A 27,697-nucleotide genomic window follows, 5' to 3' on the forward strand; every position below is an offset into this window, starting at 1 on the left:
CCCGCATCAAAGCCGGGACATGTCAGCTGTTTTGAACAGCTGACATGTGCCCGTAATAGGCGCGGGCAGAATCGCGATCTGCCCGCACCTATTAACTAGTTAAATGCCGCTGTCAAACGCAGACAGTGGCATTTAACTACCGCTTCCGGCCGGGTGGCCGGAAATGACGTCATCGCCGACCCCCGTCACATGATCGGAAGTCGGCGATACGTCACCATTGTAACATAGAGGTCCTTGAGACCTCTATGGTTACTGATCGCCGGTGGCTGTGAGCGCCACCCTGTGGTCGGCGCTCACAGCACACCTCCATTTCTGCTACATCGCAGCGATCAGCAGATCGCTGCTATGTAGCAGAGGTGATCGTGCTGTGCCTGCTTCTAGCCTCCCATGGAGGCTATTGAAGCATGGCAAAAGTAAAAAAAAAAAGTTGAAAAAAATGTTAAAAAAATAAAAAAAATATAAAAGTTTAAATCACCTCCCTTTCGCCCCAATCAAAATAAATCAATAAAAAAATATAAAATCTACGCATATTTGGTATCGCCGCGCTCAGAATTGCCCGATCTATCAACTAAAAAAAAGCATTAACCTGATCGCTAAACAGCGTAGCGGGAAAAAAATTCAAAACGCCAGAATTACGTTTTTTTTGGTCGCCGCGACATTGCATTAAAATGCAATAACGGGCGATCGAAAGAACGTATCTGCACCGAAATGCTATCATTAAAAACATCATCTCAGCACGCAAAAAATAAGCCCTCAACCGACCCCAGATCACGAAAATGGAGACGCTACGGGTATCGGAAAATGGCGCAATTTTTTTTTTTTTTACCAAAGTTTGGAATTTTTTTTCACCACTTAGGTAAAAAATAACCTAGTCATGTTTGGTGTCTATAAACTCGTACTGACCTGGAGAATCATAATGTCAGGTCATTTTTAGCATTTAGTGAACCTAGCAAAAAAGCCAAACAAAAAACAAGTGTGGGACTGCACTTTTTTTGCAATTTCACCGCACTTGGAATTTTTTTCCCGTTTTCTAGTACATGACATGCTAAAACCAATGATGTCGTTCAAAAGTGCAACTCGTCCCGCAAAAAATAAGCCCTCACATGGCCAAATTGACGGAAAAATAAAAACGTTACGGCTCTGGGAAGGAGGGGAGCGAAAAACGAACACGGAAAAACAAAAAATCCCAAGGTCATGAAGGGGTTAAAAAGAATGGAAACTTCCCAGATGAATGAAAAGAAAAAGCTAAATTTAGCTGTCAACTCAGGATTGACAACTAATGTGAGAAGAAAAATAAAGAGTTCATTATCTGTTACCCAGCATACAGCAAAATTACAAGTGGGATTATTAATGAGGAAAATCATTGCTAGAGATTATTATAGAATCACCTAATGGACATTGTCAGGAGCTGATTAGCGAAAATAGGAAAATCAATGTGGCTGAATCTAAAGTTCACACAAATTTAGATGATTTTGCATTAGAAAATAAAGGAATTAATCAGTTCTGATTTATTTAACATTTATTACAGCTGAACTAATTCAAGTCCAGGATATGTAGTCAAGGCAGTTACAGTCGAAGTATAGTTATGAGATCAGCATCACCTATTCTTTGTACCACATATTATGTAAAAATTTCTTTGCCACTTAAATAAGCACTGGCATCAAATTTTCATCTTATTAATGTATGGCAATAATCATATTATATAGCACTGTGTACATAGAATTTCTCATTTTACCTTTCGGCCCAGCTCATTTCTGTCTTATCCATTAAGTCTATGACATCACATGATTAAAAACTGACTAGCTGAATCCTTATACACAAATGGTCAAAATTGTTGGTACCCCTCATTTAATGACAGAAAAACCCACATTGGTCACAGAAATAACTTAAATCTGACATGAGTTTTATTTGTTTTTTAAATTCTGTGGAAGCATGGTTGAAAAGCACTGTCTGAATTTTATTTGTTCATTTTTATAAATTTTTTATTTATTATTACTTTTGTGATATTCAAGTTATTTCTGTGACCATTGTGGGTTTTCCTGTCATTAAATGAGGGGTACCAACAATTTTGACCACGTGTGTAAGGTCTATGTAGAAACAGGGAGACAATTTTCCTTGTTTGAGTAATCAGTCACTGCCAAAGTTCCTGGCAGGTAGAGGAGAGGAGCAGCTAGGTCAGGAATTGAGGAGGGAGATGGTAAATGCAGGGAAGAGAGACTTCCTGGCTAGAAACATAAAATAAGCAATTGCAAGTAGAGATAAGCGAACTTGTTCAGAAAACATTCATCAATCTCTAATTCGGCACAGACGAAGCACATTAGGATTCGTGTTCCGTTTCCCGAGCATTTTTCCTCAAAGTCAGCAAAGTTTGGTCAAAGATTGGTAAATAGGTTTCCACTACTGCTTTTGTTTTGACTTTGTCTAGGATAGTGGTGCTGTATGATAAGTGATGAGCCGAGGGAATGTGTTTTAGGGGGTGTGTCTAGGTCAGAGGAGCAGAGGAGTGTGATTTTTTTTACATAATAACTTAATGTATGTACATTTTCAGCAGCCAATCATTGCCAGAAACCATCTACAACGTCATGACGCAACAGCTTCTTTGATTGGCTGCCGAAGTCACATCTCCCTGTCCATGTTAAAAGCAGACATCTTGTTTTGCTGGTGACATTTTCTCAGTGTAAAAGCACAAAGAGACAGCTCCTGATGCTGATGCAAGTGAACTTATCGTTTAGTTAGATAAGATTCTGTCCTGTGTGAAAGCGAGCTTCCAGCATCTAACTAGTTTGTGCTAATACTATTGCACGGGCAGAAGTCTACATTTCCAACTCAAAATCATTTGCGCTAAACCTGTGTTTCAGTCAGGAATAAGAAGGCCCCATTTGCTAATAAAAATAGTTAAGCCTAGTATTGAGGTTCAGCCAGGATGCCCAACAATAACATTAGGGTTAAACCACCAAGGTGAATGTCTACTTATTTCTCTACATTTCAGTTCACTTGTTGTGTATGTCCTATTCTAATGTATAATGTCCTTCTGTCAACAAACTGTCATGTCAACTATGTAATTCCTTTATGATTTTTATGTTTTAAGTCGTGCTGCTGTGATACCATAATTTCCCACGGGATCAATAAAGTGTATCGTATCGTATCGTATCGTATCGTATCGTATGTGCTAATCCAAATAGTTTGCGCTTAAATTGTGCTTCCATCAGGAATCAAGAGGTCCCATTTGCTAATCCTAATAGTTAAGCCTAAAATTGGAGTTCAGCAAGGATTACCCATTTGCTAATCAAAATCTTTAGACCTAAAATTGAAGTTAAGCCAGGATGTGCTATTTGCGAATCCAAATTGTTTGGGCTAATATTGAGTTTCAGTCAGGAATCAGGTGGCACTATTTGCTAATCCAAATTGTTAACTCTAATATTGGGCTTCAGCAAGGAGTCCCCATTTGCTAATCCAAATCATTTGGGCTAAAACTGTGTTGCAATCAGGAATCAAGAGGCTCATTTGCTAATCAAAATCATTAGGACTAATTTTGGGGTTCAGCCAGGAGAACCCATTTGTTGATCTAAATTGTTTAGGCAAAAACTGTGTTGCAGTCAGGAATCAGGGGGGGGGGGGGCCTTTTGCTAATGTAAATCTAGGCCTAATATTGAGGTTCAGCAGGAGGCCCTATTTGCTAATCCAAGTTGTTTCAGACAAAATTGTGTTGCAGTAAGAAATCAGGAAGCCCCAAATGCTAATCAAAATCATTAAGCCTAATATTGGGGTTCAGCCAGGATGCCCCATTTGCTAATCAAAATTTGTAGGCCTAATATTGGGGTTCAGCTAGGAGACTCCATTTGCTAATACAAACTGTTTGGGCTAAAACTGTGTTGCATTCAGGAATCAGGAGGTCCCATTCACTAATCAAAATCATTAGGCCTAATATTGTGGTTCAGCTAAGAGCCCTCATGTGCTAATACAAATTGTTTGGGCTAAAACTATGTTGCAGTCAGGAACCAGGAGGCCCCACTCGCTAATCAAAATTATTAGGCCTAATATTGGGGTTCAGCTAGGAGGCAACATTTGCTAATCCAAATTGTTATGGCTAATAATGTTGTTCAGGCACACTATCTAAGAAAATAAATGCTAATTATTCATTTAGTGACAGGTGACTGACAGGTTTGGGCCTAAGGTTTTGAAACAGCTGGTTAAAAGAGGGGAAAGGTACAAACAACATGAGTGGGAAAAAGCGAGGTTGTGGTGGAAGAGGGAATAGGCTTGATATTCGTCATGTATGTGGGTTAAGTGATAATGTTACTGAAAGCTCAACTGAACAAATGCCATCTGGTCCTGTCCAAAGACAACTGACAATATCTGTTACTGGACGGACTACTCGAATTCCTTTCTTTGGCAGCCGCAAAGAGGCACACGTTGTAGATGAGGGCCAGAAAAACCATGTGATCCAGTGTATGGCAAGAGCTGCATCAAGTGGTCTCTCCTCCTCATCCTCCACCTTAACATTAAATACAAAACAATCCCCAAATGTGGCACCCCAATCACTGTTGTTTATACCTGCGTCACAAATTTCCAACTACCTAACTGACTGTGGGGAACCACAGAAGGGCCAGTCTGCAGAGCTGTCCATACATTGTATTGCATGGGCATCAGATATCTGCTCCAAAGATTGACAGAACCCAGAGAAGGTAAGCATCAACACCAATGCCTAAAATTTTTCCTGTTTGATCAAAGTAGGGTCCGAGTAGAATTTAGACACTCATCACCAGACGTTAACCCTTGGGGGATGGAGGTGACATTGAAGATATTCAGATATCAAAAGCACATGTCGATTGCACTGCGGTGTCAGGGCAGGAAGAGGAGGAGGGTGACTGTCAGGGCTAGGAGAGGGAGAACAAAGACGATGATGATGAGGTTTGTAGATCCCACTGCGTGTGAACCCAGAGGCATGCAGGGGAGTAGCTCAGCAAGGGAAGTGGATGAGGAGGAAGATGAGAAGATTGCATTGTGGCTGGCAGTACAGAAACAGAGTGATGCAACCATGACAAGCACTGCATCATCAGCCAGAACTGTGGCCGTGGACAGCGCAGGTTACGGGTCTGCAGCTCGCAGGGGTGGCAAGGGTTACCTTGCCAGGGCCTTCCTTGAAACCGCAATCGATGGTACAAGTCACTTTATCTGCCAACTTTGCAAAAAACGACTCACTAGAGGCAACAATTGCAATAATTTGACTACTATATACATGAAGCAGCACATGAGAGTTCAACATGCCTTTGTCTGGGCCATCTCATCCACCACATCTGCTGCTTCTTCCTTCTCCATCATCATGCCAAGTGTTCTCACAAAGGTCTTCGCAGAACGTCTACTTGTTTACCACCTACATTTAAGTGAGAGACCATCAGCTTTTATGGAAGTGGACATGCCAGTTTTTTTGTTTCAACGAGCACACCACATCTTTCTCAACCCACCATAGTATTCCTGCCTGCACCTCACTCACAGTCCAGCTGTTTGTCCTGTTCACCCTATTCCACCCCCTGTCAGCACAGCAGCCAACCCTCTGTCCCACAGTTGTGGTCACATCTGTTGTCCATGAGATGCTGATTTTCTACCTGGTGCATACAGATGATTTCCAAAAGTTTAATGCCATCGCAGTCCCCGGTACCAGTTGCCCAGTCTCCATTACTTCTCTACTTCTGTAAGAAAGCTGTGCCTGCACTACCACAGCATGTCACAAATAACATCACCCATTCATTGAAAGAATCTATGTTTGCTAGGGTGCATTTTACCATTGATGCCTGAACAACCAAACATGGGCAGGGACATTACATCTCGCTGACTGGGCATTGTGTGACTCTGGTGGCTATGGGGGCAGGAGGTCAAGGGGCTGCTCCACAAGTCTTGGAATCCCCAAGGCTTGCAGGACAAACCTCTGTATCTAACAGTTCCATCACTGCTTTTAGCTCCTCTAAGGCCTCCAACTGTGCCCTCAACCTGTCCTTTAATGAGACATGCATTTCAACAGTGCAGAGAGAATTCCTCCACCTCTGTACTGCACAGCCAGTGCTCACCGCAATTAGGCAGTGTTTAAATTAATATGCCTTGGAGATCGCAGTAACACAGCTCTCCAGGCCGAGTAAGAGCAATAGCTGTCTGAACCTGGAGCCATGGAGGGCCGTGTGTGATAACGGTGCGAACTTACTTCCAGCGTAGCCTCACACAGGTGCCTTGCATAGCTCACATCCTCAATTTCAGGAATTTCTTCTCCACTATTTCAGCCTGGATGTGTTGCTGCAGAAAGCACGGTCGCTGTGTTCTCACTTTCACTGATCGCACCTCCAGGTCATCTACTTGTTCCACTTCTTTGCTTCCTGTTGCGCCGGGAAAGGTCAGAGAGGCCCAGTGCCTACACACTGCAGTACTTTGCTCAACAGGGCAGGCAAAGTATGCCTGTGTAGGAGCCGCGACAGGAAGCAAAGAAGAGGACGTCATCGTATTAAGATGGGAGGTGCTGGACCCGTACCGCAATGCCCATCGGACCGCACCTGGACCGCCCCTGGGTGAGTATAATCTAACTTGTTTTTCTTATCTTTCAGGTTACATCGGGGGCTTATCTACATTATAGAATGCTGTAGACAAGCCCTTGATGGCGGTGGCCGAAGCTTATAGGGCCAAAATGGGGTGACAGATTCCCTTTAACATAAAGCTGTAGTAATCATTGTTTTAACTAATGCTGAGACTAATCAATTCAAAATTAATCACATTTCTTAAGAATTTCCCCAATCTTTTGAAGTCTGGTGGCTATTAATTTTTTTTTTCAATTTAAAAGTATCCATCTAAATAATAGTCACCTATCTTATGTTTTACGGGATTCTTTTGAGCACTTGAAAAGTGTGGAATAATAGCGAAAGAATATATTCATTGGCCCTAGGCAGGGGAGCAGAACGTACTAAATAGTGTTAGGAGAGCAGGAATCCTGTCTCTAGCTGCTTTGATGTCTTCCATACATTGAGCACAGACTCCAACCACTAAATCATACAAAACTAATGATTAGAGAGAAAGCATGGAGAGAAGAAAATTGGTGAAAAATGCAAGATACAACATATTTAATGACCAGAATTAGTTTTATTCCCAATGAACACATAACAGCTTATTATGAAAAGTCACCTGAAATAACAGGTACACTTTAAGACCAAATAATAGCAGCCTGTTATTGTGTTTTGACACTGGAGACATTAAAAATATTTTGGAAAGTTCATTTCGGAAAACATGATAGATCTCCATTTTTATTTTATCAAGTAATAATATTTGAATTGTGCACCTCATATTATAAATACTTATTCTACATACAAATAAAGAACTTGCCTATCATCAATGGCTATGTATAAAATTTTCAGAGTACAGATACATTTTAGAGAAAAAAAGCCTATATGTCTGTACTTGCCTACTTTTCAAAATGTATATTGTCATTACATTGCTACAGCCTGAAAAGAATACATAGATTTTTGCATCTCAGTACCTTGTAAAAACCTTATTTTGGTACTGTAACTCAAATAAATACGCGACCCAAAGGTATAAAACTCCTAATATTACATTGTAAACCTGCTGACAAATGCATAATAAATAGAATTTGTGAAAATCATTCAAAAAACAGCAGCATTGTAGCAATGAACAATTCACATGGTTTATACCTCACTATATCTAAGGCACAATATTTCATTATTCTGCATGGTTTTCTTTTGCATTTTTTTTTCTAGAAATCTATTAGCATGCAGGCTATAGTATTTTCCAAACCTAAAAGAAAGGCATAAACACTAGATAAAAATAAAGATTTCATTAACTTAAAATGCAAACACATTTATTATTATTATCATTATTATTATTATTTTTATTTTTTTCTGATACATTTGTTTATTGCAAAAAATTGGCTTCAAAATAGTTTTTTTTGACTATTGACTATTTTATTCTTCTTTATAAAACAACACTTATTAAATTCTGTTGGCAGCTGTATGGCAAAAACTCACAAAAATGCATTTATTCATGCAGCTGTTGACAGATATCTGCTTTAAATTTAATTCAAATGTGAAAAACCGGGTTTTCATTTGAAATATATAACTTTTGTAAAGAAATAGATGTCTAATAACAATGTCAGGCTAGGTTACAAACAAATGTGATTACACAAAAACTTCAATGATCATTTGTTGAAATGTGATTATATTAATAAAATGGGACAACAAGTTGCATCCTATTAATAAGAAAATATACTATGGATAGGTAACTATCTAATGCACAGTTCTTCAGAATGCATCATTGCAACAGTCATTCTTAACTAGATTATGTTACTCTTGATATGTACAGACGCGCCCATTAGAGATGATAGGCTCTTTTGAAATTCAAATTTGTCAGTTTTGTTGAATATGCCAAAAAATATTTAATTTCCAGCAAATAAGTTTAACACAAATCTCAGTTCTGCAAAACCTCTTGTTGTCCAGAAAATGCATGCATAATACTCTAAATTCCTCTTGGAGTCTATTGAATCCTTTTTGAACTGCGCAATTCAAACACAATCTTGTTAGGTACAGATTACTTTGACACTATCTGGCAAGGGAAAATAATAACTGATGATAACCAACAGACTACTTCACAACATAATTCAGTATCAGACATTTTACTTAGATTGTAAAAACTATCCAAAAATTAATCTTTTTTGAAGCAAGATGTCTGCTTTGCTGGTGTTTACACACAGGCGATGCAAACAGAAGACATTGTGGCTTTTCACACATAGTGGTGCAAAAATATCCCTGTTTTGAGAGTGTCAAGTGATTTATGAAAGTAACAATAGTTTTTTAACAAGCCATTCAAAAATTATCCTTTTATTAAGAGATCAAATGCAGATGTATTATTTTGCAAAGAATGTAAAAATATACACTAGCGCTCTGAAGATACAGATGGACTGAGGGTAAAAATAATAATAATAATAATAATAATCTTTATTTATATAGCGCCAACATATTCCGCAGCGCTTTACAGTTTAACAGTTTCAAACACAACAGTCATAAGTAACAACGTTAACAATACAATAATTAAAGTGAAATAAGACGACCCTGCTCGTGAGAGCTTATAATCTACAATGAGGTGGGGGAGATACAAAGTACAGGTGTGTATTTACAATGATGTATTTACAATGATGGTCCAGCCATCTTCATGGGGTGGGGGATGGATGGGGATAGTGAATGGGCTACACACACACACAAACATAACATGCCTTTGATTACTGAATGTGATAGGCTGCTCTGAACAAATGTATTTCGAGCGAGCGCCTAAAACTATGCAAATTGTGGATGGTCCTAATATCTTGGGGTAGAGCATTCCAGAGGATTTGCGCAGCATGGGAGAAGTCTTGGAGTCGGGAGTGGGAGGTACGGATTAGTGCAGAGGTTAGTCGAAAGTAATTTGCAGAGCGCAGCGGTCGGCTAGGCCGATAGACCGAAATGAGGGAGGAGATGTAAGGGGGCGCCGCACTGGGGAGAGCTTTGTGGGTGAGAACAAGTACTTTGAATTGTATCCTGTAATGAATGGGCAGCCAGTGTAACGACTGGCGAAGAGCGGACGCGTCCGAGTAATGACTAGCCAGATGGACGACCCTGGCTGCTGCATTAAGCATTAAAAAAGCTTCAGAGAGATACACAGACTTGTATGGTAATCTGTGAGGACAAGTCAAGAGAAATAAATATGGAGAAATCTGTCACTCAGCAAAAGATACAAAAGTGGAACTATAATTTTATAAAATGTCAGACAAGCATGTGTTTATGTGTAAAAACAGACCTATTAAGCCAAACACAGTAATTATTGGAAAATTCATTATTATCTGAGAGGAACAGTAATTATAAAATTAAGAGTCTTGCTGGAAATGTCATTCAATTTCCATATATCTGCAGTGAAGACTGTCACTGTGCTCCATGCCAGAAATAGTTAAAAGACAATAGTAGTAGCTTCAATAAAGTGCTATTTGCTTAATTGTATAACTTTTCCTTATCAGTGGTGCATTGTTAAACTCTTTACAAGATTTAGTTCTCACTGAACCTTCTGTCTGACCCTGTCAGTGGATCACACATGGAGGCTCACTGCGGAAGAAAATGCTGTCTCTGTGGAATCGAGGAGATGTGCAAACGCAAGCTGGCAAAGGATGACAGATCAGAGGAGAAAGCCACATGTGTAGAGCCAGGGGTGCTCCGGCCAGCACCATCCCTGAACATTAAAGCAAAGATGGGCATGTGACATCATGGAATATGGAGTCCAGATGGAGCTTGAAAGAAGAAAAACAATTTGTTTAGTGGAATGCTCCTTTCCCCTTCACCAGGGTGTTTGCTCCAGATGGTGCAGAGGAGCAGTTTATAGTCATCAACTCCACCCCCCCTCCAGGGTGTCCATGGTTCCTCCAAGTAAATGGGGCATTTTTACAGAAATACTACTAGAATCCTGCAGAAAACTTATATCTTCTGGTAATAAAATGTCAAAGAATAAAAAAAACATTATTGATGAATAAGACAGTACAAAGTTTAATAATAAAAAACAAAGGGCATTCAAAATCTTGAAAGCTGAGAATACTGAAATAGTATTTCAAGAGTCTAATGATCTAAATAAGAAATGTAAAAATAAATCAAAGTTATCAACTGAGAAACAAATTGCCAACAATAAAATAAATCCCAATTTTTTTTTATAAATACATTAATGCCAAAAAGAAAAAACTTGATGGTATTGACCCCTTAAATGATGACAACAGTAAGATAATCACAGAGGATAAAGAAAAGGCTGAGATATTAAATAGCACTTTTCATCTTTGTTCACCAGTGAACTGTCTGTTACAGGGATCATTCAATGAGACAAAAATCTAAATTCACAACCTGATATAACACAAAAAGAAGTGCATCTACATCTGAGCAATTTAAACACTGACAAATTCCCTGTCCCAGCTGGCATTTATCCATGGATACTGAGGGAATTGAGCTCAATAATTGACAGACCACTGCATCTCATATTCTTAGACTCTCTTGTAACAGCGATAGCGCCACAGGATTGGAGAATGGCTCACGTGGAACTGACATTTAGGAAAGGTAAGAAGGTGTTTGCAGGCAACTACCATCAGGTAAGCCTGATATCAGTAGTGTGCAAAATTTTTGAGGGCATTATAAGAGATGACCTGTAGAAATATATTGTAGATAATAATATAGTAACTGACAACCAGCATGGATTCATGAAGAATACGTGGTGTGTAACTAATATGTTGGGTTTCTATGGGGAGGTACAGTGGATCCGGAAAGTATTCATACCCCTTTACATTTTTCATTCTTTGTTTCAATACAGCCTTTTCGTAAATTCAAATAAGTTCATTTTTTCACATTAACGTACACTCTGCACCCCATCTTGACTGAAAAAAACAGAAATGTAGTAATTTTTGCAAATGTATTAAAAAAGAAAAACTGAAATATCACATGTTCATAAGTATTCAGACCCATTGCTCAGTATTGAGTAGAAGCAACCTTTTGAGCTAGTACAGCCATAAGTATTCTTGGGAATGATGCAACAAGTTTTTCACACCTTGATTTGGTGATACTCTGCCATTCTTCCTGGCAGATCATCTCCAGTTCCGTCAGGTTGGATGGTGAGCGTTGGTGGGCAGCCATTTTCAGGTCTCTCCAGAGATGCACAATTGGGTTCAGGTCAGGGCTCTGGCTGGGCCAGTCAAGAATGGTCACAGAGTTGTTCTGAAGCCACTCCTTTGTTATTTTAGCTGTGTGCTTAGGGTCATTGTCATCTTGGAAGGTGAACCTTCGGCTAAGTCTGAGGTACAGAGCACTCTGAAAGAGGTTTTCATCCAGGATAACTCTGTTCTTGACCGCATTCAGGTTTCCTTCAATGACAACCAATTGTCCCGTACCTGCAGGTGAAAAACACCCTCATTGCATGATGCTGCCACCACCATGTTTCACTGTTGGGACTGTATTGGGCAGGTGATGAGCAGTGCCTGGCTTTCTCCACACATACCACTTAGAATTATCACCGAATTGGTCTATCTTCATCTCATTCTTCGTCTCATCAGACCAGAGAATCTTATTTATCATATTCTGGGAGGCTTTCATGTGTTTTTTCTATGCGGGCTTTCATATATCTTACACTGAGGAGAGGCTTCCATAGGGCCACTCTGCCATAAAGGCCTGACTGGTGGAGGGCTGTATTGATAGTTGACTTTGTGGAACTTTCTCCCATCTCCCTACTGCATCTCTGGAGCTCAGCCACAGTGATCTTGGGGTTCTTCTTTACCTCTCTCACCAAGGCTCTTCTCCCACAATTGCTCAGTTTGGCTGGATGGCCAGGTCTAGGAAGACTTCTGGTTGTCCCAAACATATTCCATTTAAGTATTATGGAGGCCACTGTGCTCTTAGGAACCTGGAGTACTGCAGAAATTGTGTTGTAACCTTTGCCAGATCTGTGCCTTGCCACAATTATGTCTCTGAACTCCTTGGCCAGTTCCTTTGACCTCATGATTCTCATTTGGTCTGGCATGCACTGTGAGCTGTGGGGTTTTATATAGACAGGTGTGTGCCTTTCCAAATCAAGTCCTATCAGTTTAATTAAACACAGCTGGACTCCAATGAAGGAGTAGAACTATCTCAAGGAGGATCACAAGGAAATGGACAGCATGTGACTTAAATATAAGTGTCTGAGCAAAGGGTCTGAATACCTATGACCATGTGATATTTCAGTTTTTCTTTTTTTATTAAATTACTACATGTCTGTTTTTTCAGTCAAGATAGGGTGCAGAATGTACATTAATTTGAAAAAATGAACTTTTTTGAATTTACCAAATGGTTGCAATGAAGCAAAGAGTGAAAAATTTAAAGGGATATGAATACTTTCCATTCCCACTGTAAGTGCAAATCTGGATTTAGGTAATGCGGCTGATGTGATTTATATGGATTTTGCAAAGGCATTTGGTACAGTTCCACACAATAGCCTTATAGTGAGGCTGCCTATGATAAAGCAGCAGCCATGGATGTTCCCACCACCTCCAAAAAAGACAAAAAGAAGAAAAAAAGTTTGTCTTTAGTTTTAAATTTGGCCCTCTTGACAACTACATCAGGACCATCATACGTAAAAATTGATGTATTTTACGACAAGATACTGACCTTAAAGAAATAATAGATAGGGGACCTCTCTTCGCTAGCCGTCGCAGTAGAAACATTAGAGACAGCATAGTCCGCAACCGCTTTGTTACTACCAAAAATAATTGGCTCACGGATAGTATCCCTAAAGGCAACTTCACATGTGGGGGTTGCAATTTCTGCAAGTACCATCATACAGGTACTAGAATTAGAGTAGGTCATATCCAGCATACTGTACGGGACTTTATTTCTTGCAGGACTACCCATGTCGTCTACGTTCTTTTTTGTCCGTGTAGACGCTTCTACATTGGCAAAACATTTTGCCCGCTATTTGTTCGGATTAGGGAGCATTTTTATTCCATTAGAACAGGGAAAGGAGCTCCGAGGTTAATAGACCATCTACACACTTACCATGCAGGAGATGCCCAAGTACTGAGATTTGCGGGTTTGGAGCGGGTTTCGTTGCCTGAGGGAGGAGGGGATTTGTGCCGCCTCCTGCTGTGCAGGGAAGCCAGATGGATCCTGCGCGCAGACGCAGCAGGACCATCTGGCTTGAATGACAAAGTCGACATTTCAGTTTTCTTATAAAAGTGTCTCAATCTTTGTTTCTAAAAGCTATATTCGGTTTATTTGTTGTTCTCAGTATGTGCTATTTTATCATTGTTGTTTTTAACATCATTTTGCTTTAAATGTAACACTGTTTATGTTTGGAGTCCAGGGGGAGGAGTTTGGGATCCGGATGGGTCTATAAAACTCCTTACTGTTCCACTCAGCGTTAGGACCCGTTGAAGTGCCGTAGAGCACGAAACGATTGTTGTCCGTGGCTGACTCTATCCCTCCCTGCTATCCGTTTGTTTATATGTCCTAATAAAGTTATATTCACCGCAACAGGGTAAGTGCGCGCCTACTTTTTTCTATTTTGCCATTGGATTCTGTATACATTTTTTCTGGCAGCAGCACCCCATTGATTCAGGTGTAGAGGATTCATACAGCCAGTATCACTTTCTGTGGTGCTAGACCGATAATATAATACGGTCATTGAGTCTGACCTTTGAGCAGTGCGGATGTGTGTTTTTTCTACTATTGGACTACAGAAGCAAGGACTGGGGAAAACTATATGCAGATGGGTAAGGAATTGGCTAAATGACAGGAAACAAAGTTGTAATAAAAGGAACATTCTCTAAGCGGGATATAGTCAGCAGTGGGATACTGCAGGGATCTGTGCTAGGACCGATTCTTTTTAACCTCTTTATTAATGACCTTGTGGATGGGATTGAGAATAAAGTGTTAGTCTTTGCTGACGACACCAAACTATGTAGGATATTAAAATCTCATCTTGACATTACAATATTGCAACACAATCTGAATGAGATTACTGAATGGTCAAACTCTTGGCAAATGAGATTTAATATAGATAAATGTAAAGTAATGCACCAAGGACAGAGTAATCCTATTTGCTGCGTATACATTAAATGGGAGTATACTGTGGACTACAGAACAAGAGAAGGACTTGGGTAATCTGGTTACAAGTAAGCTGAGCAGCAGTACTCAATGTCAAGCAGCAGCCACAAAAGCAAGCATGTTTTGGGCGGTGTTCGAGTCGTTCGACGAACTCGAACAATTTGCTTAAAATTCTGCTGTTCGAGTTTCTGTTTGATAACTGTTTGTTCACCAAAAGCCTCACTTGATTTGCACATTAAAACTGTTTATCAATGTTAATTGTCTGTTTCAGTGTATAGTGGGTGGGGGGAGCGGGGGATAGATCTGTGCTGAAATAACGCCGATCTCCTTTTTTTTTCTTTCCCGCATTTACAGTGGGGCGGGGCAGTCTCTCAGCCTATCAGCAGTGCACACACACACAGAGCTAAGTGCATGTGATGCACACAAGCAGAGGCAGGGCATGTGTCATTGGCTGTGTATGTCCTTGCCCTATAAGAACCAGCCACTTTCCCCATCGCCACCATTTCCTCAATGCTGCAGCTTAGTGTTAGATGGCACCACTGCTGCTGTGGGTGCCATAGAGTATAAGAGTGTTTTTTGTGAGCGAATTTTCAGTTAGATAGAGAGATATAGGTTTAGGGAGTCGGGGTTGGGACTTGTTGTAATATCAGCCCTTTTCAGGGCAGGTTACAGCAGTTCGTAGCACTTTTTTACAGGCAGGACTGTGCCAGTGCTGTGCAAGTGTTTATCACAGCATTTGGTGTAATCTAGCTCAGCCAATCCTTTTGGGCTACTAGCATTGTATGGTAGTCATCTGAGTAGCCTGCCTGTGTATCTAAATTTTTACTGCATCTAACCCAGTAAATCATTTTGGGTCTAGTAGCAGTGTCTGCACGTCAGCGGAGTAGCCCGCTTGTGAAGCTAGATACACCACTTGTGTATCTAAATTTTTACTGCGGGTACTTTCACACTGGCGTTTTTTGGAATACGTCGCAATGCGTCGTTTAGGGGAAAAAACGCATCCTGCAAAGTTGTTTGCAGGATGCGTTTTTGCCCCATAGAGCAACATTACTGACTCATTGCGACGTATTGACACACATCGCAACCGTCGTGCGACAGTTGCGCCGTGTTGTGGCGGACCGCCGGGAGCAAAAAACGTTAAATGTAACGTTTTTTGCTGCCGATGGACCGCTTTTTCTGACCGCGCATGTGTGGCCGGAACTCCGCCCCCACCTCCCCGCACCTCACAATGGGGCAGCGGATGCGCCGGAGAAATGCATCCGCTGCACCCGTTGTGCGGCGCATCAAACTCTAGCGTCGGAATCTTGGCCCGACACAATGCGACGGGCCGAATCCGACGCTAGTGTGAAAGTAGCCTAAATCATTTTGGGCCTAGTAGCAGTGTCTGCACGTCAGCAGAGTAGCCCGTCTGTGAAGCTAACTACAACGCCTGTGTATCTAAATTTTTGCTGCATCTAACCCAGTAAATCATTTTGGGTCTAGTAGCAGTGTCTGCACATCAGCGGAGTAGCCCTCCTGTGAAGGTAGCTACACCACCTGTGTATCTAAATTTTTACTGCATCTAACCCAGTAAATCATTTTGGGCTTAGTGGCAGTGTCTGCACGTCAGCGCAATAGCCCGCCTGTGAAGCTAGCTACACCGCCTGTGTATCTAAGTTTTTACTGCATCTAACCCAGTAAATCGTTTTGGGCCTAGTAGCAGTGTCTGCACATCAGCAGAGTAGCCCGCCTGTAAAGCTAGCTACACCGCCTGTGTATCTAAATTTTTATTGCATCTAACCCAGTAAGTCATTTTGGGTCTAGGAGCAGTGTCTGCACATCAGTGGAGTAGCTTGCCTGTGAAGCTTGCTACACCGCCTGTGTATCTAAATTTTTACATCATCTAACCCAGTAAATCGTTTTGGGCATAGTAGTAGCAGTGTCCGCATGTCAGCGGAGGAGCCCGCCTGTGAAGCTACCTACACCGCCTTTGTATCTAATATTTTTTTACTGCATCTAACTCAGTAAATCGTTTTTGGCCTAGTACCACAGTTTTGGCCACTAAGCTCTGCTCGGCTACCGTCCATTGTTTTTTGTGCCAACAACTACACAGTTGCCAATTAGTAATGCACAAAAATGAGTGGCAAAGGGCCTGCTGCTGGTGGAAAGGGGAATAGGTGTGTTGGAAAGGGAAAAAAGGCTAGGTTTGTGGGGTAGGCGGTAAAGCAACAGTAACATCTACATAAGAAAGACCATCTTCAAGCCAAAGTAAGATGTCTACTTCATTTAGTGGACAATCTGATATGATCCCTTTCTTACGACCATCGCTACAAGCATTGCTACAAATTCCAGATGAGGCACAAAAACAGCAGGTGCTTGAACGGATATCAAGTGCTCGTTTAAGTGGACTCTCCTCCACCTCAACTTCAGCATAACAAATACTCCAGTCTTCAGAGGTATCACCCCAATCGCACTTGCTTCCTCACAGCTCCCAAGACTCCAGCAGCCCGTCTGAGTATGGGGTAACACAGATGGTTGAGTCTGCAGAGCTGTTTACTCATACTATAGCCTGGGAATCAGAGGTCTGCTCCAGAGCTTCTGTGAATCTAGACGAGGAATGATCTGCACTTATGCCCAGAATCTTTGTGAGTTGGATCCAGGCCCAGATGAAGAAGGTTCTGAGCATAATGTAGGCCCTCGTTGCCAAACTGTAACTCCTGTTGGTGGAGACAATGAGGAAGATGATGATGAGACTGAGATACCTGATTGGAACGAAAACTTGAATTTTCGGTCAGGGCAGGAAGAGGTTGGCTCTGAGGACGACGGGTGTGAGAACACACAGGGTGATGATGATGAGTTTGGAGACCCCACTCACTGTCAACCCACAGTCCGCCAGTCCATGAGGTCAGCAGAGGAGGTGGAGGAGGATGTTAGTGATGACAAGGTTAGGTTGCGCCTTCCTGGACAGAGATGGAGTACTGGAAGCACATCAACAACTGCATCCTCAACCACAACTGTGCCTCTGAGCACAAGTCATGGTGGCTCTTCAAGTTGCATGGGCTCTAAGCCTTGCATTGCCTGGGCATTTTTTGAGATCGCAAAGGATGACCCAACTCATGTTGTCTCTAAGATTCGTCACCACAATCTCAGTAGAGGCCAAAAAATGAATAGTTTGAGTACTTCTTGCATGAACCGTCACATGGATATGAGGCATAATTTGCAGTGGGAAGCTCACTGTGCTACAATGCGATCTAGTGGGCCAGGCCAACCACTGTCTGCTTGCCCATTAAGTGCATCCATGGCCTCTTCATCCTCTGTGACTGTGGGGACAGCAGTCGCACACGGTTTTGGATGCAGACCTTTCACCTCTTTACCTGCAACAGCCAGTGTGATTGGCAGGTTGTCAGTAGATTTGCAAGTGGAAACACCTGCTGGGGTTGAGCGCTCTCTGACATCGAGACCACCACATTTTAGTAACATAGTAACATAGTTAGTAAGGCCGAAAAAAGACATTTGTCCATCCAGTTCAGCCTATATTCCATCATAATAAATACCCAGATCTACGTCCTTCTACAGAACCTAATAATTGTATGATACAATATTGTTCTGCTCCAGGAAGACATCCAGGCCTCTCTTGAACCCCTCGACTGAGTTTGCCATCACCACCTCCTCAGGCAAGCAATTCCAGATTCTCACTGCCCTAACAGTAAAGAATCCTCTTCTATGTTGGTGGAAAAACCTTCTCTCCTCCAGACGCAAAGAATGCCCCCTTGTGCCCGTCACCTTCCTTGGTATAAACAGATCCTCAGCGAGATATTTGTATTGTCCCCTTATATACTTATACATGGTTATTAGATCGCCCCTCAGTCGTCTTTTTTCTAGACTAAATAATCCTAATTTCGCTAATCTATCTGGGTACTGTAGTTCTCCCATCCCCTTTATTAATTTTGTTGCCCTCCTTTGTACTCTCTCTAGTTCCATTATATCCTTCCTGAGCACCGGTGCCCAAAACTGGACACAGTACTCCATGTGCGGTCTAACTAGGGATTTGTACAGAGGCAGTATAATGCTCTCATCATGTGTATCCAGACCTCTTTTAATGCACCCCATGATCCTGTTTGCCTTGGCAGCTGCTGCCTGGCACTGGCTGCTCCAGGTAAGTTTATCATTAACTAGGATCCCCAAGTCCTTCCCCTGTCAGATTTACCCAGTGGTTTCCCGTTCAGTGTGTAATGGTGATATTGATTCCCTCTTCCCATGTGTATAACCTTACATTTATCATTGTTAAACCTCATCTGCCACCTTTCAGCCCAAGTTTCCAACTTATCCAGATCCATCTGTAGCAGAATACTATCTTCTCTTGTATTAACTGCTTTACATAGTTTTGTATCATCTGCAAATATCGATATTTTACTGTGTAAACCTTCTACCAGATCATTAATGAATATGTTGAAGAGAACAGGTCCCAATACTGACCCCTGCAGTACCCCACTGGTCACAGCGACCCAGTTAGAGGCTATACCATTTATAACCACCCTCTGCTTTCTATCACTTAGCCAGTTACTAACCCATTTACACACATTTTCCCCCAGACCAAGCATTCTCATTTTGTGTACCAACCTCTTGTGCGGCACGGTATCAAACGCTTTGGAAAAATCGAGATATACCACGTCCAATGACTCACCGTGGTCCAGCCTATAGCTTACCTCTTCATAAAAACTGATTAGATTGGTTTGACAGGAGCGATTTCTCATAAACCCATGCTGATATGGAGTTAAACAGTTATTCTCATTGAGATAATCCAGAATAACATCCCTCAGAAACCCTTCAAATATTTTACCAACAATAGAGGTTAGACTTACTGGCCTATAATTTCCAGGTTCACTTTTAGAGCCCTTTTTGAATATTGGCACCACATTTGCTATGCGCCAGTCCTGCGGAACAGACCCTGTCGCTATAGAGTCACTAAAAATAAGAAATAATGGTTTATCTATTACATTACTTAGTTCTCTTAGTACTCGTGGGTGTATGCCATCCGGACCCGGAGATTTATCTATTTTAATCTTATTTAGCCGGTTTCGCACCTCTTCTTGGGTTAGATTGGTGACCCTTAATATAGGGTTTAATATAGGGATTTTGATCAAGGCAACATAATATCTCCAGCTGCACCTTCATCACAGACCAGCAGTTTGGGACACCCGACTTAACCCGGTCTAGGCACAAAAGCCAGCCATCGGTCACTCAGATGTGGACAAGTAAAAGACCATTTCCTCCTGGCCATGACAAAGCTAAGAGGTTGAATTTCACCATCTGCAAGCTGTTGGCTACAGAAATGCTGCCTTTCCACCTGGTGGACGCAGAGGATTTTCGGGTTCTTATGTCCGTCGCAGTGCCCCAGTACCATATGCCCAGTCACTACTACTCCTCAAAGAAAGCTGTGCCTGCGTTACACCAGCATGTCACACACAACATCACCGCTTCCTTGAGAAACTCTGTGTGTGACAGAGTGCATTTCTCCACAGACACTTGGACGAGTAGACATTGACAGGGGCATTACATGTCTTTGACTGGGCACTGGGTAACTATAGTGACATCAGGAGAAGGGGCTGCTGTCCAAGTCTTGCCGTCCCCATGAGTTGCGCGTCGATCCTCTGTATCTATAAGTTCCTCCACTGCTTCTGCCTCCTCAACCTCATCTCGGTCCTCCACCTGCACCCAAAGCCTGTGTGGTAATGCTACCCACGTTCTAACTGCGAAGAAGGAATCCTGCACACCTCTTTACTATGCTGTTACCAGGGCTCAATGGCATCAGGTAATGTTTACCTTGAAATGTCTGGGAAATGTGAGTCACACAGCTGAGGAGTTGTGGTCAGCTCTGGAGACCGAGTTCCATCATTGGTTGTCTCCAGTGAACCTGCAGCCAGGGAAGGCCATGTGCGACAATGCTGAAAACCTGGGTGCGGCCCTTCGCCGGGGCAATGTCACACACGTGCCTTGTATGGCTCACATTTTGAACCTGGTTGTCCAACAATTTTTATCCTACTATCCCAGACTAGATGGGCTTCTGCAGAGGGCACGGTCGCTGTCTGCTCACGTCCGCTGTTCACATCCCACAGCTCAACGATTTACATCTCTACAAAAGTTGTTGGGCCTGCCAGTTCACCAGCTGAAAAGCGATGTGCCCACACAGTGGAATTCAACTCTTCACATGTTGCAGTGACTGTGGCAACACCGACGAGCCCTGGTGCAATACCTTATGTATATCCTGGGCCAATGAGATCAAGAGGTGGGGCAAATCACGCTGCAGGAGTGGTCTCAGATCAGGGACCCTTCTGCACAGTTATGAAATAGCGATGAAGATGTTTAGTGCTGACGATGCCATTATCAGCATGACTATTCCAGTCATTTACATGCTGGAGCACACCTTAACCCCTTCACCCCGAAGCCTGTTTTCACCTAAGTGACAGGGCCAATTTTAACAATTCTGACCACTGTCCCTTTATGAGGTTATAACTCTGAAACGCTTCAATGGATCCTGGCGATTCTGACATTGTTTTCTCGTGACATATTGTACTTCATGATAGTGGTAAAATGTATTTGATATTACCTTTGTTTATTTGTGAAAAAAATGGAAATTTGGCAAAAATTTTGAAAATTTTGCAATTTTTAAACTTTGAATTTTTATACCCTTGCATTAGAGACTCATATCGCACAAATTAGTTAATAAATAACATTTCCCACATGTCTACTTTACATCAGCAACATTTTGGAACCAATTTTTTTTTCGTTAGGGAGTTATAAGGGTTAAAAGTTAAACAGCGATTTCTCATTTTTTCATCAACTTTTATAAAACCATTTTTTGTAGGGACCACATCATATTTGAAGTCACTTTGAGAGGCTTATAGGATTTAAAATACCCAAAAGTGACACCATTCTAAAAACTACACCCCCCGAGGTACTCAAAACCACATTCAAGAAGTTTATTAACCATTCAGGTGCTTCACAGGAATTAACGGAATGTGGAAGGAAAAAAATAACATTTAACTTTTTTTTCCACATAATGATCTTTTAGCAACATTTTTTTTATTTTCACAAGGGTAAAAGAAGAAAATGGACCACGAAAGTTGTTGTGCAATTCCTTCTGAATACACTGATACCCCATATGTGGGAGAAAACCACTGTCTGGGTGCACGGCAGGGCTCGGAAGGGAAGGAGCGCCTTTTGACTATTTCAAACCAAAATTGGCTGGAATTGAGATCGGACACCATGTCCCGTTTGGAGAGCCCCTGATGTACCTAAACAGTGGAAAACTGCCACAAGTGACCCCATTTTGGAAACTAGACCCTTCAAGGAACTTATCTAGCTATGTGGTGAGCACATTGAACCCCCAGGTGCTTCACAAAAGTTTAGAACGTGGAGGCGTAAAAATAAAAATTCACATTTTTCCCCCAAAAATGATCTTTTAACAACAATTTTTTTATCTTCACAAGTGTAAAAGGAGAAAATGGACCACTAAAGTTGTTGACCAATTTATCCTGAATACACTGATGCCCCATATGTGGGGGAAAACTACTGTTTGGGCACACGGCAGGGCTCGGAAGGGAAGGAGCGCCATTTGACTTTTACAAACCAAAATTGGCTGGAATTGAGATTGGACACCATGTCCCGTTTGGAGAGCCACTGATGTGCCTAAACAGTGGAAAACCGCCACAAGTGACCCCATTTTGGAAACTAGACCCTTCAAGGAACTTATCTAGCTATGTGGTGAGCACATTGAACCCCCAGGTGCTTCACAAAAGTTTAGAACGTGGAGGCGTAAAAATAAAAATTCACATTTTTCCCCCAAAAATGATCTTTTAACAACAATTTTTTTATCTTCACAAGTGTAAAAGGAGAAAATGGACCACTAAAGTTGTTGACCAATTTATCCTGAATACACTGATACCCCATATGTGGGGGAAAACCACTGCTTGGGCACACGGCAGGGCTCGGAAGGGAAGGAGCGCCATTTGACTTTTACAAACCAAAATTGGCTGGAATTGAGATTGGACACCATGTCCCGTTTGGAGAGCCACTGATGTGCCTAAACAGTGGAAAACCGCCACAAGTGACCCCATTTTGGAAACTAGACCCTTCAAGGAACTTATCTAGCTATGTGGTGAGCACATTGAATCCCCAGGTGCTTCACAAAAGTTTAGAACGTGGAGGCGTAAAAATAAAAATTCACATTTTTTCCCCAAAAATGATATTTTAACAACAATTTTTTTATCTTCACAAGTGTAAAAGGAGAAAATGGACCACTAAAGTTGTTGACCAATTTATCCTGAATACACTGATACCCCATATGTGGGGGAAAACCACTGTTTGGGCACACGGCAGGGCTCGGAAGGGAAGGAGCGCCATTTGACTTTTACAAACCAAAATTGGCTGGAATTGAGATTGGACACCATGTCCCGTTTGGAGAGCCACTGATGTGCCTAAACAGTGGAAAACCGCCACAAGTGACCCCATTTTGGAAACTAGACCCTTCAAGGAACTTATCTAGCTATGTGGTGAGCACATTGAACCCCCAGATGCTTCACAAAAGTTTAGAACGTGGAGGCGTAAAAATAAAAATTCACATTTTTCCCCCAAAAATGATCTTTTAACAACAATTTTTTTATCTTCACAAGTGTAAAAGGAGAAAATGGACCACTAAAGTTGTTGACCAATTTATCCTGAATACACTGATACCCCATATGTGGGGGAAAACCACTGCTTGGGCACACGGCAGGGCTCGGAAGGGAAGGAGCGCCATTTGACTTTTACAAACCAAAATTGGCTGGAATTGAGATCGGACACCATGTCCCGTTTGGAGAGCCCCTGATGTGCCTAAACAGTGGAAAACCACCACAAGTGACCCCATTTTGGAAACTAGACCCTTCAAGGAACTTATCTAGCTATGTGGTGAGCACATTGAACCCCCAGGTGCTTCACAAAAGTTTAGAACGTAGAGGCGTAAAATTAAAAATTCAAATTTTTTCCCCAAAAATGATCTTTTAACAACAATTTTTTTATCTTCACAAGTGTAAAAGGAGAAAATGGACCACTAAAGTTGTTGACCAATTTATCCTGAATACACTGACACCCCATATGTGGGGGAAAACCACTGCTTGGGCACACGGCAGGGCTCGGAAGGGAAGGAGCGCCATTTGACTTTTACAAACCAAAATTGGCTGGAATTGAGATCGGACACCATGTCCCGTTTGGAGAGCCCCTGATGTGCCTAAACAGTGGAAAACCGCCACAAGTGACCGCATTTTGGAAACTAGACCCTTCAAGGAACTTATCTAGCTATGTGGGGAGCACATTGAACCCCCAGGTGCTTCACAAAAGTTTAGAACGTAGAGGCGTAAAAATAAAAATTCACATTTTTTTCCCAAATATGATCTTTTAACAACAATTTTTTTATCTTCACAAGTGTAAAAGGAGAAAATGGACCACTAAAGTTGTTGACCAATTTATCCTGAATACACTGACACCCCATATGTGGGGGAAAACCACTGCTTGGGCACACGGCAGGGCTCGGAAGGGAAGGAGCGCCATTTGACTTTTACAAACCAAAATTGGCTGGAATTGAGATCGGACACCATGTCCCGTTTGGAGAGCCCCTGATGTGCCTAAACAGTGGAAAACCGCCACAAGTGACCCCATTTTGGAAACTAGACCCTTCAAGGAACTTATCTAGCTATGTGGTGAGCACATTGAACCCCCAGGTGCTTCACAAAAGTTTAGAACGTAGAGGCGTAAAAATAAAAATTCACATTTTTTTCCCAAAAATGATCTTTTAACAACAATTTTTTTATCTTCACAAGTGTAAAAGGAGAAAATGGACCACTAAAGTTGTTGACCAATTTATCCTGAATACACTGATACCCCATATGTGGGGAAAAACCACTGTTTGTGCGCATGGCAGAGCTCGGAAGGGAAGGAGCACCATTTGGAATGCAGACTTAGATGGATTGGTCTGCAGGCGTCACGTTGCATTTGCAGAGCCCCTGATGTGCCTAAACAGTGGAAAACCGCCACAAGTGACCCCATTTTGAAAACTGGACCTCCCAAGGAATTTATTTAGATATGTGGTGAGCACCGTAAACCTCCAAGTGCCTCACTCCACAAGTGACCCCATTTTGAAAACTGGACCTCCCAAGGAATTTATTTAGATATGTGGTGAGCACCGTAAACCTCCAAGTGCCTCACTCCACAAGTGACCCCATTTTGAAAACTGGACCTTCCAAGGAATTTATTTAGATATGTGGTGAGCACCGTAAACCTCCAAGTGCCTCACTCCACAAGTGACCCTATTTTTAAAACTGGACCTCCCAAGGAATTTATTTAGATATGTGGTGAGCACCGTAAACCTGCAAGTGCCTCACTCCACAAGTGACCCCATGTTGGAAACTACACAGTGTGTTGTGTCAACAGGGTGTAAACTAATTTTTATTAATTTGTGGACGTGTGGTATGCTTTGAAGCAATCCTTAATGCAAAGGCCAGGTTTCTCAGGGCAGGTTTCACAATGGTAAATTGTGTCCTTTCGGATTCCCCTCTTGGAACATACTCTGCACCGTTTTTGTGATCGTCCTGTCCTCGCTGTTTGGGGAACCTGTCCTGGGAAATGTTGACCTTGGACAATACGGGCACTATCAGATTCAGAAGTACTGGGACCCTCACCTCCCTGAGTGCCAAACATTAGGGCCTTGATGACTACCTCCTGAAACTGAAGGAAGGTCCCCGTATTGCCTGCAGATCGAGACAGCACAAAAGCATTGTACAGTGCCATCTGTACAATGTGCACGGCCAATTTTTTGTACCATACGTAAGCTTTTCGCATGGCACTGTATGGTTGGAGAACCTGATCTGAGAGATCCACACCACCCATGTACCGATTGTAATCCAGGATACAATCTGGCTTTGGGACTTGTGTTGTGGTCCCACGAACAGTGACAAGGGTGCTGTTGTCACGGTGTATGGTGGTCAGGATAAGGACATCCCTTTTGTCCTTATACTTGACCACCAGCATGTTGTCGCTGCATTTGGCTCTGCTTTCCCCTTTTCTTAGCGTTTGCCCAATTAGCGGCTTAGGGAGGCCTCGCTGATTTTTTCGCACGGTGCCACATGCAGCTGTACCTCTGGCAGAGAGGGCCTTGAAGAGTGGGATGCTGGTGTAAAAGTTGTCAATGTAGAGGTGATAACCCTTATCCAGCAGTGGGTGCAGCAATTCCCACACAATTTTCCCACTCACCCCCAGGATGGGGGGGCATTCAGGGGGGTTAATCTGGGTGTCCTTACCCTCGTAGACCCTAAATCTGTGGGTGTACCCTGAGGTACTCTCGCACAGTTTGTACAACTTTATTCCGTACCTGGACCTCTTACTGGGCAGGTACTGTCGGAATTTTAGCCTCCCTTTGAAATGAACGAGAGATTCATCAATAGCGATGTCCCTCTGGGGTGTGTACGCCTCAGCAAATTTTCTGCTGAAGTGTTCAACCACTGGACGAATTTTATATAGACGATCAAAGTTTGGATCGTCTCGGGGAGGACACTGCGCATTATCACTGAAATGCAAAAATTTTTGGATCGCTTCAAATCGTGTCCTTTTCATGGCCATGCGGAATACCGGTGTACTGTAGAGAATGTCAGTACTCCAGTATTGCCGAAGCTTTGGCTTTTTGATTAGGCCCATATGCAGCACAATTCCCCAAAATGTCATCATCTCTGCTGCATTTACGGGGGTCCATCTGGCATAAAATGACGTGGGATTTTGGGTGAAAAATTGTTGGGCATACAGGTTCGTCTGGGCCACCATAATATTTATTATTTCATCACTGAAAAAGAATTTGAAGAAATCAATTTCAGTGAGGCCAGTCGTGTCAAACTGGATTCCTGAGCTGCTGCTGAAATCCGGAATGACGGGCTGAAAATTTTCCGGGGGTGCAATCCATACGGGATCGATTGCTGCAGGAGTTGCCTGGGTCCTACGGCGCCTTATTAGGGGTCTTTCCTCACCAGATGAGGAGGAGGATGAGGAGGAGGAGGAGGAGGAGGAGGAGGAATAGAGGAACGTGGGATCTTCCTCACTGGCTGAATCTGTGTCGGACGCAAGGATGGCGTAAGCCTCCTCTGGTGAATAGTGCCTTGTTGACGAATGGGCCATTTTTTTTTTCCCAAACGCACTAAAAATTAGACGACGCAACTAATTATTCTTTTTACAAAAGAAAAGCGAACGCCACTAACAGTGTGACGTACGCTCCCCTAATGCACTAGAGATTATCCGGCGATAGCAGATTTTTTTTATGCACAAGACGCTACCTCCCTACCTATAAAACTCAGTACGATTTTTTTTTTCTAAAAGATGATCGGTCGTCACTAACGCTGTGACGCCGGCTACACTAACACGCTACCACTAAACTACTCTGTACAATTTTTTTTTTTCTCTAAAAAAAAAAAAAGACCGGTCGTCACGAACGCTGTGACACCAGCTAATCTACGTCTAAGACTACACTGTACTAACTACTATTATATTTTTGTAAAAGAAAAAAAAAAAAATCGGACGTCGCTTAGACTGCGAAGTCCGTTACACTAACTAGCTAAAAAATAAAAGTCCTGTGGCGCAGTCTCTGATCAGCAGCGATACTGATCAGAGCGCTGCGGACACAGGAAGAGCACGAATGCTCTGCGCGGGACGCCGCGCACAGGAAAAAAGCGCAAAAAAGTGCGCACAAAATTGAATTGGAGGGGGCTACTTGAACAGGGATGGAGGGACGTCACCAAACACTGACGCCGGCTACGCTACCTTGTTACGTCTAAAACTACACTGTACTAACTACAATTTTTTTTCTAAAAAAAAAACGGACGTCGCTTAGACTGCAATGTCCGCTACACTAACTAAAAAAAAAAAGTCCTGTGGCGCAGTCTCTGATCAGCAGCGATACTGATCAGAGCGCTGCGGACACAGGAAGAGCACGAATGCTCTGCGCGGGACGCCGCGCACAGGAAAAAAAGCGCAAAAAAGTGCGCAAAAATTGAATTGGAGGGGGGTACTTGAACAGGGATGGAGGG

Source organism: Ranitomeya imitator, chromosome 4 (genome assembly GCF_032444005.1).
Source record: "Ranitomeya imitator isolate aRanImi1 chromosome 4, aRanImi1.pri, whole genome shotgun sequence".
NCBI lineage: Eukaryota > Metazoa > Chordata > Amphibia > Anura > Dendrobatidae > Ranitomeya > Ranitomeya imitator.